Consider the following 16,405-nt stretch of genomic DNA (forward strand, 5'->3'; position numbering starts at 1 on the left):
TATTAGTTTTCGTCTATCTCCTATAAAAAGGGGTGTTTGAATTTAAAAACGTCCAATTAGGCCCACCCTGTACTGTGATGAATTAGTGTTTTATTTTGCAGTGATAGACTCTATCGATAGATAATTTAGCAACACTGAAAGTCACAAACGTGTTTCAATAACTACCATCATACCTGCCTGAACTAACCCTCAGACAATATAGGAATATAGGAGGTATACCATTTTGAATCTCATGTTCAGGACAACCCATACCTCTACACCCCTCATCTTTTTCCCCCCACGTAATAGGGCTCGCACCGTGTCTGCGTGGGGCCCCCCGAAACCCATCCGTCGCGGCGCAGCTCCGAAAACCGGGGCTCCTCGGTCTCCGTTCAGTCGCTCGCCGGACGTCCACCGTCGCGGACGTCTTTGTCGGCCATGACAGCGTCGGGGGAGCACTCGGGATGCTGCTCCACCGCCGCGCCAGGCGCCAGTCGCTCGTTTCGCGTCGCCCCGTCGCTATCATCATCAGGATACGACGTCAGCGCGCGACCGTTGTTACCTGTTGAATATCGTTCGTCGGTCGGTGTTGATCATGTTGATCATGTTGATACTACCTAGCCGTGTGCCGTTGTTGTGTGTTCGTATTAAAGAGGATTAATTGGAGGATACTATTGTATTGTTGTTGATATATTATATGAGTGATCAAAACAAGGAGAATTATATTTAAGAAAATATATTTATACATATATATCGTTGTTGAGAATTTTCGGTCGGTTTTTCGATTTTGTTCAAGTGAAATTATTCGTGTTAGGTGCTTCCGTAGCATCACAAAAGCAGCCATTCTAAATGATGTAGTTTGTAGGAATAAAATAACATAGTGCTATAATACTACGTTAGTTACGTTAGGTAAAATAATATTGCCTTTTTTTTCGATAAACTTTTTGAGTTTCTGGTGGATGTATTTTTTTTCGAGAAAATAAATATTAAAACACTTCATATTCCTTCAGCTTCACATAAAATTCACCAAATTTTGTGTATTTTTTCCATATCAACTGTTAAAATTGCCTTATATCTATCAAAAATAGTACTTTAACCACAAGGGTACATTAAATGATACTTTAACAACGAGGATAGGTTAAAAACTTTATTTCTTCTCGCACGTTTTTTAATTGCTTCCATTTTTGAAAATTTTATGTTATTCGGGATTTAAATGTATTTAAATAATTTTTTTATTGAAAAAATTACAGGGTCAAAAATGCTTTGATAGATACTCGACAGCAGAATTATAACGTATGTCTAACTAATTCATTGCTTACAATGAGTGCTTGAACCGAGAATAATTAATCGTGCAAGACGCTATGATCAGCTGACTTAATAGATATATTTTCCGTTTACCTATATTTATTTCTTTTCAACATCAAGAACTTGGAACTTGGTGGATCTATTAATTTTTTGTTAAATATTAAAATCTTTCGTATTGCGGACTTTTTGACAGCAACATTGCTTTAAATCGAGGCATCCTTAATTAAACACGTTACGGTTAAGGTGAAAAAATAGATGTGGGAAAAACAATAAAATAATCCTACTACACATTTTAACAATTTTTATTGTGCAAAACTGCCAGAAACCTTCATATTGTCTTCTTTTTGGATAAAAATCCTTCTTCAGCCCTTCAATCGATGAAATTTCACAGTAAAATCCTTCATATTGAAGGAAATCCTTCACAGCAGTGTGCAGCACAGTGTGAGACATTCAAACCAGTCAAAATTGAAGAAGAATAAAGGATCGCATAAGAAAAGAATAAAACCAAAACAATCAAACGAATTTGTGCAATTTTGTGCCGACTGGATAGAGAGTTACTGGTAGCGGCTAGGCGTTTTTGACTACGTACAGTACTTTTCACTCGAAGCGGTGGTTGACATTTTTTGTTATCATAAAAATTTGATGTAAAACATTCAATAATTTTAAAATCAAAATATTCAAAGAAATCAGATTAATCAAACAGAGAAAACAAAAAAGTTCTTTGATATTTCAAAAGGTATACTATTTTTCTACGTTAATATACATTATAAGTATATAAATTGTAACAAAAATAGACTTAAATGTAAAAAAAGTTCGTCATATTGTAATCTAATCACTGACACGTAGGATAAATAAATAATGAATACACATTTTTAAAATAAAATTATACTAAAACAACTTAAAGATAAAAATAATAATACCAATGAACTTATCTTGAGGTTGCATTCAAAAAGATTGGTCATTGATTAATTGGAATTGAAATAAAATCAAAATTATCTTACTAAACCTTATTCATCTCTTAACAAGAATTGTTTGAAATAATAAAACAGAGGAAAAAGTAATATAAATTCAACTTAGTGATTAGTTCTAGTCATGGCCGGAACAGCGATTTTTTAATAACAGGTACAAGCTGTTCCAGTTGCAAAAGATACCTGTTCCAAGAAACCTGTTCCAGTTCCAAACTGTTCCAAAACGAAAATTAATACCGTACTTGCGTCATTCGGATTCGGTTGCTGTTTTTCTTTTTAAATTTATGTAAACGAATATTTTTGCTTAAATAATGAGAACTATTGGGGATGTTTCTGTTTTCTCTAAATTTAATCTACTATCTAGTTTGCTATATTACCAAGATATAATGTTTTTTAACTAAAAATTTAAAAAAAAACTATCAAATTTTCGAAAAATATAAACTTTTGAAAAACATGTTTTCCCGAAAAAACTCTTGAGAATCGAAATATTCAACCCCTAAAAGTACCCTGTACCTTTTATAATAAAAAATGTTCCTTACCTATTCTGTTTCTGTTTACATTAAAAAAATAAAATATTTAAAAAAAAATATTATAAATTTAAAATTTATAATGAGAATTTAGTTGAGTTTTAATTAAATATTTTAAATAACGGCAACGGCCACGTTTGTTTTTTACGCCCCTGTATCCCGATAACAGATAACACCCGAACGGTCGCGTCCGCTAGACTTGGCTAGACTAGGGAAACCGATATACAACCTCGATTATCAACTCAAACCAGTTCTTTTTACTTAACTGTTTCAAACAGTTCCAAGTTCCTAACTGTTCCAAGCCCTAAACTGTTCCAGGTCGCATACTGTTCCAAGTCTCAAACAGTTCCAGTCCCTAACTGTTCCAAGCAGCTAAACTGTTCCAAGCCTAAACTGTTCCAGGTCGCAAACTGTTCCAAGTCTCAAACTGTTCAGGTTGGGACTTGAAACAGTTTAGGGCTTGGAACAGTTAGGGACTTGGAACTGTTTGGGACTTGGAACAGTTTGGGACTTGGAACAGTTAAGTAAAAAGAACTAGTTTCAGTTGAGAAACGAGGTAGTATATCGCTTTAGCGATACCGTCGCTTGGCGTTATATTATCGAGATTGAGTGCGAGTGCACTAATATAGTGCATAGACGTAAAAAAAACGAGGGTGACGGTTTTCGCAGCGTTGCCGATATTTGATATATTTATTTAAAATTCAATTAAATTTTTATTATAAATTTTAAATAGGAAATCAATATTTAAAAATACAGAAAGAAAAGAATATCTAACATTTACTATTTTATATATGTAAAATAGTAAAACACATATATAAAATAAAAACAACTTACATTCCTAGATAATAAAAACAAGCGGTTCCTTTGTCGGTATGTATACATCTTTTACGCAGAGTTTTTTTAATGTAAACGGAATAGGCGAAGAGATTTCTTACTATCAAAAAAACGTACTGGCGATGTTGCCAAATGCAATATAATATATAATTATCTAATTTTGAAAAATACACTATTAAGAATCTAGTATCACAAATATAGTAGATAACATAATTTAAACAATTCCAAGAATTTATTTCTTTAAGTATTTAATTTAAGTTGCAGTGTTTTGGTTGCGAAAAACAGCTGGAACACATGGAACTGGAACTGGATAGCACATAAACCTGTTCCAAGCCAGTTCCAAAACAACCCTGTTTCGAAAATAACAGATCCTGTTCCAAAGCGTCATCACTAATTAGTTCCTGTTGTGGAACAAAATATATTGTGGTCCTCTCCTGATCCTTAGGTTACATTCTCCAGTCCTATCCTTTTCAAAAAATCTATCCACTTGAAATCTCTAGAGGCATTTTAGAAAATGTTCAAAAAATCCACCATTGTTTTGAGTACATACATGCATCTTTTTAAAACTGAATTCGGTACTAGCACTCTCACAGAACGACCGGTCGACGTAATTCATAAGTTCTTTTGTAAACCTTGTTGTAAATCATGCCGCCTAAAAATTAAAATGGATCAGGTAATCGAGGAGGCCCATGCAATTGGTCCACCTCTTTATAATGATATAAATAATTTTTAACATTTCTTTCATTTTGGGGTGTGGGATCATAATGAAAGTCATGTTGGAACCACTCTACTGACTTTTCTGTCTTGAAAACCGTTCTCTAAAAAGAGTAAGTAACGTTCACCGGTCAACGTATCCTCGAAAATGTATGGCCAAGAAAAGTTGAACCAATAATCCTACACGCTTTTCTTCATTTGCAAAATTCATATTTACAATTTTTGTTTATTTTAATTTACAAAGTTTGGATGTGACAGTTTCACATTTCTGAGAGCAACGACGATTGAACTTGTTTCCATGGCTAACTATGTAAAAATAAATGTTTAAAAATAATAAGAATTGGCTATAACTCAGTAATTTTTCGAAAAAAAAACATATTTTAGCTTATATCGCTGAAAAGCTTAAAAAATGGCGCTTTTTATGAAGACATGGCCTACTATGGTTTCCATTAAAAAAAAACATATGTTTGTGATCTTATGTCAAAAATGACAGACTTAAAAAAAGATCGGAGAGCACAAACTCATTACGGATGTGATTATCTACAACTTTTATCTGAAAACGTTTTGTCTAAAATAAATTATAATGGAATTAGGGACAATTTTTCAAAATTTTTATTTTCGGAATATCTAATAAGCCATGAACTTTTTTAAAAATCTGAAACTATTTAACCGACTCTCTATCTCCAGTAGTTTCCGAGATACCCATAGAGAACATCGTAGAAAACTCACCCTGTATATAGGATTTCCTTATATAAATATAAGGAAATTTAATTTAATAAAATAATATTTTCAATAACATCTGTCAAATAACGTTTTTATTACAATAAAATCTACGTTTCTGGATTTCACTCTTCAGACAACACCAATAATTCTTTGTTTAATGGGAAAATAAATATACTACTACTAATGCATTTGCTACACAATTACAAGGACGATACTTATTGCATTTAATAGAGAATTAATTAATATCCGTATTTATAAATGCGTTGATTGTCTGAAAAATAATTAAACATTTGCACGTGACGTAATTAGAAATATTTTTTCAATTAATAAAAAACAAACGTTTAATATAAGTTTGCAAGGATAAAACTATAAGCGTTACCATGACTATTGTGTCAAAAAACTATCTCAATACTCATTTCTTTAACGTAGAACGAAATATAAAACTATTTTTAATGCTAAAAAGCTACCCTAACTTCAAAGTTAGGATAGTTTATGGGAAGTCTGAATAAACTTTGTTTACAGCTTTAGACGTTTTTTTATAAACTTTATAAGTATATACTTTACATATTCGAATTTCAACAATTATCTGTGAATGTTTTAGAAAAAATGCGTCTTTGCGAATATTGGTTATACTGAAACGTTTTAGATAAAATAATGATTACTTTAGATCATCATAAGAATAACCAAAGCAACATGATCTTATGCTAGAAGAAAAATATAAAAATATGTGTTATACAGGGTGTCCCAGAAATAAGTGCAAACTGGTGGTATAGTTGAACCCCAGAAAGTTTTATGTGGTTTTTCAAGTGAAAAAAACTGAAAATCTGAAATTTTTGAACAATTTTGGATTTTTTAGTTTTAGTTAAAAATAATTTCTTGATAATATGGCAACATAGGTATTAGATTAAATTTACAAAAGAAAATCCAGAAAAGATCCAGTGGTTCTCAAAATTTTATAAAAAATATTTTTTGAAATTTTCAAAGTAAAATAACTCCGTTATTTTGGACTTATTTGAAAGGTTTCAAATCTCTTGGATTTCTATTAATATATATAATATATATATATTAAAAAATTACTATAAATCTTTATTTCAAAAAAAAAAATACTCATAAATTTTATTTTCACAAAAATTGAACTAAAATTGTTAGTATCATTAAAAACAATTAAAATTCAAAATTCATCAGTCAAATTCCCCATTTAAGGTGAATATTAAAGTAAATATAAATACAGCTCATTCTAAGCTCCTTCTAACCTTTAAGAAAAAACTTTAAATCATTGTTGCAATTGGGCTTTAATGCCATTTTAAATGAACAATAGTATTAATAATCTACTATAATAAAGTAATAATAAATTTTATATCATAGTGTATTAAAACTACTAAACACTTTTAAATTGGTATTATATTAACAACTTTGTTTTTAATCCAAAAAAACAATTCTTCAATGAAAGACATTTGTGGTCCTGAAGGACCTTCGTTTTCCCATCCATGTTCGTCAAGGTAGGTAATGGGTAAACGGTAAAAAAACAGATAATGAAATTTAAAAATTAAAAAATTGTTCAAAAGTGCCTCTTGCATTAAACAATAACCCAAACGATCATAAAATCCCCTCTCCTCACATTGGATAACATATCAGGGTGACAGTGCCAAAGGCATTAAATATTTTCTGCTAAGTTTTGAATTTCTTCACGGCCGTAAATTTTAGATTTTATGTACCCCCATAAAAGAAATCATTCACCGAGAAGTCAGGTGAAATTAAACGTCAGTCTAAACAAAACTGTCATTTTTAAAAACTAATAAAATTCTGGACACATGCTAAATGGACTTGATTTTTCTATGTCTCGAAGTCTGTGGACTTTTCTGTATAATCTCACAATAATTTAATAGATTGCTCATCATATTATATCAGCTCGTAGGAGATTAGGAAAAAAGATATTTATAGTATAAAAATTAATTTATTTAACAAAAATTTAATTAAAGATGCGACAAAATAGTTACATTTCTATTAGTTCTATCGAACTTTTTTCGACTATATAAATCTTTATTTTTGTAAACTTTTAATGTATAAAAAAATATTTTCGATCTAATAAATAATTTAATGATGTAAATAAGAGGAAATTTCTAACATGGGTGGTCAAATTCTATAGTTTCATTATATCAAACAGCCTCTGAATGTTTTCTTCAGTGCAAAACTCATCAAAATTTAATATAAATAATTTTTCCAGCCCAAATAAAATGTAAACAAATTTTTCCCACTTTTATGATCAAAGGCCTTTAAATGGGTAAATAACTTCCAGTTATCCAGAGATTCGGATTCTTTTGCAAATTTTAGACAAATATCACATCATTGATGTATTTGAAGACCCTTTTAATGATGTAGTCAAACATAATTAAAGACATTTTGAGTTGAAAACATTTCTCAGAGGCTGTTTGATATATCGAAACTATAAAATTTGACTCAATCATGTGAGAAATTCTCTGTTCTATTCACATCATTAAATGATTTATTAGATTGAAAATATTTGATGTATTAAAGTTTACAACTAAAGATTTATATAGTCGAAAAAGTCCGATAGAACCAATAGAAAGGTAACTATTTTGTCAGCATTTTAATTAAATTTTGTTAAATAAATTAATTTTTATACATAAATATCTTTTTTTTTTCCTTATATAAATAAAACACATTTGCATCCCATTTTAAATAAGATATACAAATTACCAAAACTTAGAAATAACAGTTCAAAAGTTCAACAAAAACTTTTTTTTTTTTTTAAAAGAAACATATAACCACGCACTCTATGTCATTCCAGCAAGCGAATACGATACAGCATAGGTTTCTGGACTAAACGACTGGTGTAATTACACCACTCAATAGGCGTGTCGGATTTGCCGAGCGGTTTCCGATGCAGCCGCTTTCTTTCGCATCTGTTATAGGTAATTTGTGACATAGTCCTAATTGCCACTAGTCCTAAAGAACTACAAGCTCAAATTAATGAACTAAATACAGCCAGCAATAAGGTGGGTCTCAAAATTCAATTTAGCAAAAATTAAAGTAACGTACAACGAACTAGTGGAAAGAAAATATATTCTAATAAATAATACAACACTAGAAATAGTAGAAGAATATATTTTGAGGCAACTAATACACAGCTCGATCTCTACTACCAGAAATCAACCGAAGAATTCAGTTAGTATGAAGTACTTACGGAAGAAACTCAAGCTTATTCAATTCTAGAATGCCAATTTCATCTAAAGAAGAAAAAAAAAACATTCGACCAATGTGTACTACCAGTCATGACCTAAGCTGTGACAAAACACAACACTACACTACAGCCGGCCGGCCTATCAACAACTGACTGACCTGCGGCACGCCGGCGCCGGCAAGCTAAGCCTCCCCTTACATCACAATTTTACCTGATCACAAGTATTTACATCGCTTGCCAATGAATCATATTGTTTTCTCTAATCGACTTTCAAATAGAGTGTTTTAGCATTACTAGATAAATAAATAGAGAGTTTCTGAAGGAAAGCATATTATACATTATTATAACAAATTTTTTTTTTTTTTTTTTTTACAATATAGTTAAAATGTTTTCTTATTTCCTTGAGGTTTAGCGACGCATTCTTATGACTCACTCATTATAGTCTGTCACCCCGAGAGCGGGTACCACTATATACGGTAGATATAAAACAGCCAATAAAAAAGTTAGCCATCGACATAATGAGCTGAAAATGCCCAAAATCGCACCAGATTAAAAATTCGGCCGGCCAAAAAAGAGTCATAGATATACGGTCGATTCCCCTGACCTCTTACCGTTGCATAAGTTCTAAAAATAGCCGTCGCATCGGCCGCAATTGACCTAGCTAATTTATTTAAATTGACTACGCGCGGGTAGCCAGCGCCACGCAGCCACTCTGTAAGTACGTAGCGCCGATGCACAATTAAAACAAAGCCTCTGACATGGACTAATTGAGATAAATTCCATTTTATCCGGTGTTGGAACACTTCACAATATCGGCACGCTTTTTTCCTTTGTTCGGCGAATAAAAAAAAAGAAATGTCACAGTTTTGGTGTCATTGAAAAATGGATAGATGAAACCATGGTGAAACTAAGTGATTAATAAATTGATAAATGTCTTATATACAGTATGATCGGTTTTTTCAAGAAATGATTCAATTTTGTGAGATTCTAATCACAGATCGTAAACTTATAGATATTGAGCGCAGTTTATAAACGTTGAAATACTGGTGAGCCAGTGGTTTCACTTATAACTTTTTATTTCTTTTCAGATAAAAAAAAAAAAAATTGGTATGTTAGTATATGACATTAATTTGGATTGATTGACTTATTCAATTATTTTGTCATTTCTTGTTTTCACTGAAATGACTACCCTTTGATTTTAGTCATAATCTCGGGTATTTTATACTATCTACAGAATGATTATTTGAATAGAATGACATATATACGTCAACTTTGACATTCTCGCTAATAAAAGATGCCATGGCTATGTTAAAAAACACTCAATTCTTAGTCAAGGAGCCTTGGAAAAATAGGATTGATCGTCAAATGTTTTAGTGTCTTGTCCTGGCCATTGAGAAATGCTCAACCATATTTTTAATCATATCTCAATTTTTCAAAGTTCTGAACGAGGGTGGTTCATTAGCATATTTTGAAAAAAAAAACATTTTTTTTTACTTTAAATAATTTGATACCACACACTTTGTATTTGGAGTCAAATTTTCGTTACGAACCGCTAATTATTATTTCCAAATACACCATATGCGAAAATTTCAAAAAGTTGACATATGATATAGTCATTCTATTCAGTAAGTATTTTCTTTGAATAAAGGAAAAAAATTACCGAGGGTGCCATTTAAAACTCAGAAAACTTGTAGTCATTTCTGTGAATCAGGAAGTGACCGGAAAACAATTGAATACGTCAATCAACTTTAATTTGCGTCAGATAATTAACATACCAAATCTCGTTTTTAACTGGAAAAAAATAAAAGTTATAGTGGGGAGCCACTTTTGAGACGCACCCGGTATTTAAGTATTTCAATAAAGCGACAAAACTTAAGAACAGCATCAATTTTAACCTCTCCAACGCTGTTTAACGGCAAAAGGGGCTTGCCGTGATCTCTTTCTGGTTCAAAATAATTGAGTAGAGACGAGATAAGATACTAATTCCGACTAAAATACAATGAAAATAGCAGCTGCGTGAAAGAAAAAATAGTAGTACGATAAATATCAGGTCTGCAGAGAAAAATCTCATGACAACCTGCAACATTTAGCGTGACTACCAACATAAATCCTTCTTTTATCGGCCAATTCGTTTAGTTGATGCGACAGCATTGTCTTTTTTTAAACAGGATATAAAGATTATAGGAAAAAAAAGAAAGTGATGTGTAAAATCGCTTATTTCTGGGGCCTACTCAACTGGTCTCCCCTACACCAAATTCACCCCAAATATCCATTTAGTTGGTCACTGGCAAGCAGACTCTCATTGTACATGAAAATAACAAACAAACATTTACTGATCTGATAAAATTGATATTAAATAGTAAGATTCTACTCAGGGTACTCCGCGCCCTAGCCACTGATATATTCTATTCAATATATCCCATTCCATATTTTCCATCTAATTCAAATATCATTCGCATCTATTGGTTAATAATCTCCAACAACTAGCTAGTGTCACCCGAAATAGTATAGGGGCTTCCACCGAACGCAACTCTGCCGCTAAACAGATTCGCATCCCAATCGAATAAACTAATTGGGGTACCTCACTAGTCTCTCCACCCCAACGCCGCATCGTGTCAATCGAGAAGACAAGGAGACCTCAAACTCTCAAGACCAACCTCGAAGGAAAGACGTCACCAGAGGTTTCCTTCCGGTCAAACGACCCGCTGCCTTACAGTACTTGCAACGTTTATAGTCAAAAGACTCATAACCCCCAAATATCAGCTCTATGACAAAACACAACACAACAGCCGGCTGGCCAGTCTCCTACTGAACCGCCGTAGGCAAGCTAAGCCTCCTCTTACATCACAATTTTACTGGATCGTAAATGATTACATTACTTGCCAATGAATCATACTTCATTTTTAATCGACTTTAAAAATAGAGTGTTTTAGCATTATTAGATACCCAAGCAGCATTTGAACGTCGGAACAACGTTGTATCACGCGACCAAACGTCGGGCGCAACGTCGGCACAACTTCGTGCCAACCCTAGTCTGCACCTGCATCTGCACTAGTTTGGAGAACAATTTTTGGGTCGAAACGACGTTGGATACCGACGTTGGCTAGAAGCCTAATTTAGTACAAACTGCAACGTTGTTTAAAATCCTAATTCACAGAAATACAAAACTAATATGGCGTCTAAGTCACGTTTTATCCTAAATTGGGATAATTATAGTAAAATATTATTTCGATTTAGTTAGAGTATATATGTCAGATGACAGTGAAGGAAAACAAAACAAAAAGTATTTAAGTGTGGAGGATGTTTGAAGATCATAATTATTGAAACACTTTAACCAACTCTAACTCGTTACCCAAGGCAAAAAGTTAATGCAAACAACTTTATTGATAAATGTAATTTCTACTTGAAAAAATAAAAAAAAAAAAAAAAAAATTAAAGAAGTTTTAAAAATTTTCTTGAATTTTTTAGTAAAATGCGAATAATTTATTCCCAGTCGAAAAAATTGTTTCCAATGTGCAGTTTTTAGGGTCAAATATTCCAAGTTAATGTATTCAAAAGCAGGAATTGCTATTTTAGAACGAAACATTTACTTCTATTTAACAACATGGCGGCTTTCTCTTTGTTGTTTTGGAGATTAAGATGGAGAAGTTCGAGTAGTCGCATACTGACTAATAAAGTCGCAGTGCGGCCTTAACAGGTAGAATACTAGTCGCAAGATTGCCTAATTTAGTCATCCTAGAATCTAGCTTGTGCCGCCCTATAATCTAAATAAACGAGGAAGTGGAAAAAGTATCGGTAATATACGATTATATCAACTTTTTTATATGTACCTTCTTTATGTCCCATTTTAATTATTTTTTTTATAAAAACAAAAGCAGCAATGAACTGTCTGACTGAAGAGAACAATAAAGTGAAAATTTAAGATTTAAGGTTATGGTCCAATACAGTTGCAAAAAGGTAGTGACTCGTCCTACCAACGTAAGAATAAGGAAATCTAAACAACGTTGGAATTAGTAAAACAGACGACGTTTCCATAACGTTGAATAGGTCCTGAAACTGACGTCGGAAAACTCTATATTGTCCAACGTTGTAACTACGTTGTCCGAATCACCTAAAGATCACTTAAGAAAAAAGGTTACAAGACAACGTTTATCCGACGTCGCAGAAGCTTCCTACTTTGCTGTAGTACTAGTCCAACGTCGGTACAACGTTATAAAAACGTTTAAATTTATCAATACCCAAGGTAGGAGCTTAACTATTTTTGTAACTAATCCAACGTTGTGTTTATTAAACATGTGGTCGCAAGTCGAAAATGCTAATGGGTAAATAAATAGAGAGTTTCCGAAGGAATGCATATTGTTTATTAGAATAGTGAATAAATAAAAGCATTATTATGACGAACTTCTTTTTTTCCAAGTTTTACAGATGCGCTTTGAAAAAGTTTTTAAACGAATTTTATTTATTAGAAATATAATTTGGTAATAGTCGACGTCTTTGATGACGTGCAAATCAACTTTATTTATTTCCTCCTTGCTTACTCTCTTTTATATGGTATTTAATAACTGCTATAATGTTTCTATTAACGCAATCGTGCTATATGACAAGGGAAATACACATACATATTGTGCCGCAATACCCGCTGATATTTGTCGATAATAAACATTAGTTAATAGGGCCTCGTGCGGCTTTAGAGCAAACCGTATCTCTACTTCGCAATAATGATGTAGCCATTAGGAATCACGATATGGCTGCGTACAGATACTGTCCATACAAATAGACTAAACGCCCCAAATATTTCATTCCATACCCAAAATATAGCAGTAATAGAAATAACTTTGTTCTCTTTGTATCTACACCATTTTTCAAGCCTTACGACCTAAATTATTATACAGGGTGTTTTAAACAAATGCGAAAACTTCAGGGGGTGATTCCTTGTTCAAAAAATAAAGGGTAGTTTGTTTCATAAACGTTAGGTCAAAAGTCAACCATTAGGAGATATCGCGGTACAAAGATGGCGGAAAAATAATGTTTTTATTTTATCTGAAAACGAAAAGAGACTAATGAAATTTTATGAAGTACAATTGTTATGAAAAACATCATTAATTTCTGGTAATTTTTTTCACTTTTCTAAAATGAGTGGAAGGGGTTGTTGAAATAAACTACCCTATCATTCTTGTTAACGAAATTTAAAGAAAACTAACAACACATGCAAATGTTTTAATTTGGATAGTTTAGTTTGTTTAGAAACGTTTTTTTTTTTTGTTTTTTTTTGACAAAACTCACCGATTTGAATTAAAAATAAAATGTAAAGTAATATACGTCAGGACAAAAACATTTTCTGATAAAGAATCCAGTGGGCTGCTGTAATTTTTTAGGAAAAAAATCTAGTCGGCCGCTGTTACTTTTTAGGATGTACCTAATATTATTTTATTTGACATTACTCTACTGCAATAAGCTATTATCTAGATGATTATTATTATCGTTATTATCACTTAGATTCTTAATCTAAAAATGTTTTTGTCCTGACACGTAATGCTTTACATTTTATTTTTTAATTCCAATCGGTGAGTTTTATCAAAAAAAATACAAGAGAAAAAAAAAAAAAAAAGTTTCTAAACAAACTAAACTATTCAAATTAGAGCATTTGCATGTGTTTGATAAGATTTTTCTTTTTAAATTTCGTTAACAAGAATGATAGGGGTAGTTTATTTCCCTTCCACTCATTTTAAAAAAGTGAAAAAATTCCAGGAAAGTGTTTTCATAACAGTAATGCTTCCACAAAATTTTATTAGTCTATCTCTCTTTTCGTTTTCAAAGATAAAAATAAAAAATACAAAAAAAATATTTTTCCGCCATCTTTGTACCACAATATCTCCCTAATGGTTGACTTTGACCTAACGTTTATGAAGCAAACTACCTTTTATTTTGTAACAAGGAATCACCCCCCAAAGTTTTTCGCATTTGTTTTGAAACACCCTGTATAATATAATTCTAATACTAAATTATTTGATTGCAGTGCCACAGCGGCATCCAAGGCAACGAAAAGCCGATGAGCTAGCTAGGCAAGGGCCATCGGCATCCTATATAGGTCCAGAGCCAATACTGAGAATACCCAAATTTATGACCCGTAGTGCAGTAAAATTCTGGATCAGGGAAAAGCAGAATGTCCACAGGAGAAACAGACAGAGGCATATAAGCACAGCAAGGCCTTGTCCAAGGACTGTTCTAAAACCAAAAAGAACTGATAATGCTTAGCAGGAATAAAGTGAGGATTACAACAGGCTCCTTGACAGGACACATGGCTGTCAAGAGTTATCTGAACAAGCTCAACCTTGTATCAAGGAAGTCTTCGCTGCAGACTTTGCGATAAAGATCCTGAAACAGCAGAGAACATAATATTTCACTGCGACGCTTTTTATTTAGGAAAGCTAGGCGAGAACCAGAGGAACTATACTAATATAATTTCTGAAGTACCGTGAATATTTGGATGAAAATTTGTGTCTGGGAGTTTTTTGACATGAGAAATTTAATTTTGATGACTCCTACTTGTAGAGGGCGCTACCTACGAATTTTTTAACTGGGTTGAAGAGTAATAACTTTTCGTCCCTACCTGTATAAAAGTACCGAGTAAAAAAATATAAATTAGACACGTTTTTTACGTAAAAAAAGTCTCTTGGTAATAATTGCATGAGTAACGCTTCTCGAGATATTTAGAATCGAAATTATCAATACCTGTCATCATTGACATAAATTAAACGCATGTTGACTAAATAGTTATTAGACTGATATCATGATATCATAAATTTGAAATGTTTTTGTGCTAAAAGTTCAACAGAAACTGTCTTATCATCATTTTTTCGAAGAAAAATAACAAGTTCCCAAATTTATCATTTCAGTCAAATAACTATCTACTCAACATGTTTATTTTTTGTCAATAATGACTAGGGCTGCACCGAGTACCGAGTAGTTCGGTGCTCGGCCAGAATTTTAACCGAGTAGTATGTACTCGGTGCTCGGCCTTACTCGGCCGAGTAAAGTATAGTAATAGAAACAATCCATTTATGCATGTCCAAAACAGATAGAAATGAGACTCACAGTGGTAAATAATAAAATAAACAAAAAGTTTTTCATTCATAACTTTAATTAATGTATTTTAGCAAAGTTATAATAATAAATATAGGTAATAACACAAACACAGTGAAATAATAATTTAATACTTATAATCTAAAAGAGATCAGCACTTTTAGATTAGTTACACATATAAGTTTTGCTTAAAACAAAATCAACGTCGCCACTGCACCTTCAAAGAATCAATTCAGAATCCAGCACATTAAAAATTAAAAATATCAGTTTGCATGGGGAACCACAGAATAAAACAATATCTCCATAAGTAAAACAAACCAGGTCATTGGTTTGTAGTCGGGGAATCCCAGCCGCTCGTCAATCATAGGCAAAACAAACAAGATTATTGGTTTAAGGCCGGGGAATTCCGGGAATTTTAACTAGCTTTCTTTAATGTTAAATTATATATTTATATTTATATTATGTATAAAATATAATATTATTATGTTATGGTGTATAGTATAATTAGTATATATTGATAAAGGTCGCATAACTGTTAAGACTATTAAAAACCCGACAATTCCATTACTCGGCAGCTGAGTACTAGGTACTCGGCCATTACCTTTAGCCGAGTACTCGGTACTCGGTCAAGTTAAAAAACAGGGCTCGTGACAGCCGTAATAATGACATGTATTGACTACTTCCATTCTAAATATCTTCGGTTGCTCATAGTGATTTTTACCAAGAGACATTGTTTACGTAAAAAATCACGGAAATGTATATTTCTTCACTCGGTAGTTTTATACAGGTACGGACGAAAAGTTATTACTTTTCAAAATAGTTAAAACACATGTAAGTGACGCCTCCTACAAATAAGAGTCATAATGACATCAAAATCAAATTTCTCATGTCAAAGACATTCCAGACACTTCAGTTACTAAAGTATCGAAATAAAAATGAAATTTCTGCACCCTGTATCTCCAAAACTAAGCTTTTTGGACATACATTTATACGAACTTTTTTACTTATTTTTATCTGCAGAATATGTTGCCGAAGTTTTCGGAATACAGTTCGGACCACCCTGTATATAT

The 16,405-nt window shown here is 32.3% G+C and overlaps 1 protein-coding gene across 6 annotated transcripts in view; it reads left to right on the forward strand.

Moving 5' to 3' along the window:
• Positions 1 to 398: 398 nt before the first annotated feature.
• LOC115875213 (disco-interacting protein 2) overlaps positions 399 to 16,405 on the forward strand; it is a 253,941-nt gene continuing 237,934 nt past the window's right edge. For 3 of the 6 annotated variants that reach the window (XM_030890616.1, XM_030890620.1, XM_030890618.1), the window contains exon 1: positions 399 to 888. The gene's annotated coding sequence lies outside the window, so the exon portion shown is untranslated. The remainder of the gene's footprint in view (positions 889 to 16,405) is intronic. The other 3 variants (XM_030890615.1, XM_030890617.1, XM_030890621.1) reach the window with 1 other exon arrangement.

This window comes from Sitophilus oryzae, unplaced genomic scaffold (genome assembly GCF_002938485.1).
Source record: "Sitophilus oryzae breed Bouriz unplaced genomic scaffold, Soryzae_2.0 scaffold_1356_pilon_pilon, whole genome shotgun sequence".
Classification (NCBI taxonomy): Eukaryota; Metazoa; Arthropoda; class Insecta; order Coleoptera; family Curculionidae; genus Sitophilus; species Sitophilus oryzae.